Genomic DNA, 5850 nt, shown 5'->3' on the forward strand with positions numbered 1-5850 from the left:
GCATTTCTCGCGCTATTCTCTCCGGATTCTCACCGATCCGCGCCCGTCTCACGCGATAGACCGCCACCAGCAGGTTCTCGAATCTCGTCTCGCGGCGATCCTCGGATACGTGCGAGAAGTCAAATACAAGTTGGGGTGTTAAGTAACGAAAGAATGGTTGTTACGATCCTTTCTTTCTTTTTTTTGTTATTTTTTCCTTTTTTTTTCTCTCTCTTTCTCTCCTCCCTCCTTCATTCCACGAGTTGTTCAAACGCGAACGTGCTCTTACGTTAGGGAGTGTTCCGATCACGAGAGATAATAAGATCTGTGAGTAATGTCGAGAGGCCCGCGTTAGCCTCAACATCGATGTGCCTCCCAGCGCCACACGTTTCGATCATAATGCTCGATGTTATCTGGAATCGCGAAAGGTTAACTGGTTCCTGAACGCGAAATACCCAGGAATGTATATGTGAAGATTTTTTGACAGTTCTGGAAACGTACGAGAGATATCGTGTAACAATACCACGTTATTCAATCCATGCAGATATTCCTTGCGCGTATCGTAATCGCGTACAACAGATCAAAAATATTACGAGTATTGTTAAGTTATGATCGTGACTTTTTTTTTTTCTTCTTTTCTTTTCTGCTTAACACATTTTTATCTCACAGAACGGTATATCGGCGTCATTAGAAATATAATAATATATAATTATGATTTCGTGTTAGTAACGTTATACGATTCGTTAGCTTCTCATATGTGATGATTCTAGTTTTGAATAATATAGTATTTGAACTAATAATTTTCTTCTGGCAATTAAAAGTAATCAGATCTCTTAATCTGATCGTTGATCAACGATATCTTTCAATTCTTCAGTTTCGATCATTCACAATCTTTATTAGTTTATTCAATAATATTTACAATAAAAGGAAAATAATATCGAAATTTTAAATAAATAATATTCTATAATTAAAAAAAATTTCTCTATGCAAAACTCCGTTATGTCTCCATAGAATAGTTCAATACAATATTTCATACAAAATAGAATCGTATTATTCAAACTTGCCTAACGGAAGACCTTCGAATATTTCAATCCATTTCAAAAGAAAAAAAAAAAAAAAAACATCTAGATAGACTTTAATAAACAAGAATTATACTCGCACGATGTAAAAATCGAGTTTTTCGAAACTCGAGACAGCCGATTTCCCTCCCCATAAACGAATCAAAAAACGAGCGAGACAATGCAGCCTTGCAAGTTTCCTCCTGTCACGGCCCCTCGATTAATCGCGGTTAATACTTAATCAAACGTGGTACATGCGTATCCACCTTCGAGATTGAGATACGCGCGCGATCGGTGGCGGCTCCTCGCCGAGAATTCGAAACGAGGAGGCAAACGCGAAACATCCTCGGGGACGATCGGTCTCCGGGATGGAGATATCCCGTAGCCGGCAGTGACGCATAAATCTGCGCTCTACGTTCCTATATACGCGCGTTTAATTGCAGTGCACCGATGCATCTGCACCAGGCCAAGGAACCGCCTCGTCGCGCCGACGTCGGGTTGCTCGCGCCGCTTCCAAAGCCTCCTCGCGACCCCCCCTCTTCTCCACCCTCCCCCCCCTCGATCGGCCGTTGCTGCCGTTATTCCCGCGTGTCCAGCGGGGCTGCAGAGATTCCCCGCTCGATAAAAATGTGACGCGGTCGTGATGGGATGAAATTTATTCGAAAAAAATCCCGATCCTTCCCGAAGCTGTAGGGTTGTGGCGAGGAGGTGGATTCGACGAAGAATTATGGGGCTTTTTTCGAGAGTACCTCTGCCTCTTGCTCGAGTGGCGATTACCGGAGTTATTTGTGGAAGGGTCTTAAACGGGGGGAGGGATTATAAATAATGAGCGGAATTGCGGGGAGATTGTTCCAAAGGATATTTCCACTAACCGAAATTCTGAAGTTTGCTTACGAGCGATTCATAATTCGTCGGGATATTTGTGTCTTCGATCTTATCCGTGGGAGGTATTGATTTATTGAAAATGAATCATGAAGCGAGAGACGAGAGAATTTTAATATTATTTTACTTGTATACGTTTCCAATTGCTATATTGCAATTCGTAAAGAGTTTCGTTATTTTTTTTTTTCGGTGACCATTATCTTTGAAGGAGATTTTTCTAATTTGATATCTCGGATAGAACATTTAACGAAAGAACGATGTTACTTTCATACCACGGAATTCCGTTCCTCGGTCCATAACGCAGAAAGAAAGTATCGTAATGTTGAAAACGATTCGCAGGATCGTAACGATCCCGGGAACAGCTTCGACTTCCGTCGATTCGCCTTTCTTGTCACACGATTTCGTCGGAATAGGTGCAGAATGGGGCAAGAAAGAAGCGGTCGCGTTGACGACAGTCTTCCCGGAAGTTCGAGGGCTTTCAAAACTTGTCGAATAGTCATTCTCGCAGCAGGAAATCGTCTTACGATTGTCGGTATATAAGTAAATAAAAACCGTTCTGGAAGTAATATACCACCACTCGTATCAAGAGACAAAAGTTACGAGAGTAATCGAGAAACGCTAATGTGTTTTATATTTTTATGAGAGTCTCGCCCCGGTGCTGGAAACTTCATCGTATTTGGAAATCAGGTTAATGGCGTCCCATATATATATATATTTTTTTTTCAAACACGCACGCGGCTCTCTTAATTAAACTTTGCACTTTGTTGAATCCAGTACAGTATTGTGCTAATGTACTGGAGGGATCGGATGGACGAAGAATACGCACGCGTGAAAATAAACGACGAAGATGAATAAAAATATTTCATTCGCGACGTGTGCGGACTTATCCAGGAGCAATCTCGTTGGAGTTTGAAATAGACGCGAAAAGGCTCGCGCGAGTATTCCCAAAGGCCTCGTTTTTTAGACGAGAGTCCAGCAATTTCTTCTCACTCGCTTTCCTCCTCCGCTCCTTTCTTCTTTCTCTCCCTCCTCCTCTTCTACTCGCCTACGTGCCTCCTCTTCTTCTTCTTCTTTTTTTCCCCTCTTCCTCCCTGCCTTTTTTTCACCTTCAACCGGCTCGTCTTTCAAAGGGGACCGGGCGCGTCCCGAGGTCGCCGTTAAGGACACGTTTGAAATCGTTCGCGCGAAATGCTCGCGCCCGTGCGCTCTCCGCATAAATCCTTCCCCTTTGAGATAGGAAAGTGGGTTGGTTGTACTCGGGTCGCACCTACCTTTGCACCTCGTAATCTAGGCGCTCTTCGAGTGGAGTGGCCCCCGAGTGAAGTGCGTTTCACTGTATTGTGCACCGGCCGCAAAGTCCGCATCCGCCGTTTCCTTCATTCTCGCTCCTCTTCCCGCCGATTCACCAACGACCTTCGACCCGACGAAACACGGAGTCGAAGCAACGATTTTCCTCGCCCCCTTAACGAGCTTCCATTTTTCTGCAGCGAAATCGCTTCGGTGACCAGTGGGCTGTCAAAGTATAATGCGAATGCGGTTCGCTTATTCTAGTTTATTTTCTTTATTTATAGAATTCTGTTTGTTGGAAATCTTATCGTTCTTTTTTTTGTTAGATAAATAATAATTTTTTAATATTATACTTTCATCGTATCGAGTCAATTTACATGATTTATATTAATCGTTAGAAATAAGTATTTTAATGATTGGAATAATTAATTTGCCAAAAGCATCATCATCGTTATTTCGATTTGGACTTTGATAATTTTGAGAAAAATTCGTTATATTATTTACTTCGTAATAATTTAAAATTCTTACAAATATATATATATTCATAATATAATATGTCACAGATATTTAGACTTGTGTACCATTTTTACTAGATTTTTATCTGGATTGCGATCATTCGCGAAATACATCATCCACTTTCGGTGTCTAAGGACGGTCACTCTCATCTCTCAAATCGAACCCGCTCGACGATACAGATTTGAAACGAAAGTTTCGCTTATATCTTTCTTCCATGGGGTCTCAAGTGTACAACGATCAACAGAGTTCTAAACGAGTGAGCGCGATTCGTTGACGGCGGGGAATGTGTCCGTTCGCGATAACCGCGTTGCTTTTCGATGAAAACTTGAAAAGAGCTTTTTCCAAGGGGGGAAAAGGGGATCGCCGAATGGAGGGTGGCTCGTCGAATGGGTGGTCGAAAGTATTATTGGAGAAGTTGGAGCCCGCCGTACCGATTTCTTACCGAAGTCGTATGAAGTCTCGTCCTCCTCGATCCCCGCTCCTCTCGTCCTTGCAGTTTGTAAAGGATTCGACGCGTATGGGACTTTAAGTGGCTGCCTCGAGGATGGAACAATGGCAAACAAACACGTATTTACCTGTGGAACGAAAACATTCCCCCTTGTAAGAACGATATTTCGCGAACGGTTCGAATTGCCGGAAAAGAAATGCACTTTCTATCTTTCTCTCTCTCTCTCTCTCTTTCTCTCTAGATGGAGAAACTATTTAACGGGATAAAGCGTAAGACGATAAAGTATAAGTATAAAGCGTACAAGTTGGGATTCGTCCAAAAGATCTGAAAATCGGGTTACATCGTGCCAAAGGATAAAGAATGTTTCAGCAACAGTTTCTTGTACAAGCTTTTGTGCAAGCTTTCGTTTGATGTGTATGTATATAGGAACAATGAATGCACACGTGTTCAAAGAGGGAGATAAGAGTTTCTTAAAGTTTCCGGCCATATCTCGCGAGCAAAGTACCGGTGATCGTATTAATGCAAAAAGGTCGGTAAAGTGTGTACACCCGGTTACATTCTTGGCACGGAAAATCGTCGATGTAGCTTCTTCTACGTGGAAACAAGGTTGCAAGAGAAAGGGGAACTGGGTTACGATATCGCTTAATCTACAACCTACAATTCCTCTTCTTCCGCTGTCTTCATTTTACACGTCGTTTCTTCCTCCCCTCTCCTTCTCTCTCTCTCTCTCTCTCTCTCTCTCTCTCTCTCTTCACTCTTTTCACAAATCTGTCTCCTCCAGAGGCATTGTTTCCCCTCTGTTCTCAATTATGAAGGCAAACTGCGCGACAGAAAATCAAGAAACTCGAGCCTGTTCCAGTACGAACGATACAAATGCCTTTTCTCTAGTTCAAACAGACACCCGTTCCTATTTTCAGCTTCGAAGACGCTTCGTTTGCGGAGAGGAAGGGGAGGAGAGGAACAACGTTGTTCCAGATGTCCAAATGATATCGATAATCATGGAAACGTTAACGAATCAAATTGAACACGCGAAAAGTATGCGAATCGATACGATTTCAATCTCGACATTTCTTGGATTCCTTCTTTCCATGTTTCGCATTGTTGATTCATTTTTTTAGGCGCGAAAACCATCATCGCTACCTTCGAGTAAACCTTCGTAAATATCCAGTGTTTCTTCGAAAGATCTTTGCTTTCTTTGATCGAGGAAGCATACGGGAAACTGCTCGGAGAAACTGCTTTCTCTTTGGCCCAGATTAAGACGCCTTAATGGATAACGAAGTTCGTATCGAGGAAACAGGATGTCGATAGTGCTCGTTCGAAAGGATTCCCGGACTGTGTACTTTCCTGTGTTGTCACTGCTTTCTAGAGAGATGACAAAGTGGATGGAACGACAAAACGTTATATAATTTTATTCGACGAGCGTATCTCCTCTATAAAATAAAAAAAGAAAAAATAGCGACATAAAAATACGAGAATAAAATTAAGTTTATTATCTGGCACGATCAGGGAACGGGATAGAACATTTTCCAGTCCAGAAGAAGGGCTCCCATGAATGTTCGAATTCCCGAAAGGAGAGCAACGACTTTCTTTTTTATCGTCCCTCGCCGCCGCTACCTCACCGCTATATCTCAACCGCCGCTGCCTTCTCTTTTCCTTTTTTTTTTCTTTCCCCTCCCTTCT

At 42.5% G+C, this 5850-nt stretch overlaps 1 long non-coding RNA gene across 11 annotated transcripts in view; it reads right to left on the reverse strand.

Moving 5' to 3' along the window:
* Nucleotides 1-5850, reverse strand: part of LOC102677662 — a 44688-nt gene that overhangs the window by 13517 nt on the left and 25321 nt on the right. For 10 of the 11 annotated variants that reach the window (XR_004150619.1, XR_004150618.1, XR_004150624.1 and 7 more), the window contains one exon: nt 4165-4297. The exons of the other annotated variant lie outside the window; for it this stretch is intronic. This is a non-coding gene — a long non-coding RNA (uncharacterized LOC102677662). The remainder of the gene's footprint in view (nt 1-4164; nt 4298-5850) is intronic. 11 annotated transcript variants of the gene reach the window in all.

This window comes from Apis dorsata, unplaced genomic scaffold (assembly GCF_000469605.1).
Source record: "Apis dorsata unplaced genomic scaffold, Apis dorsata 1.3 scaffold_264, whole genome shotgun sequence".
NCBI classification, from domain to species: domain Eukaryota; kingdom Metazoa; phylum Arthropoda; class Insecta; order Hymenoptera; family Apidae; genus Apis; species Apis dorsata.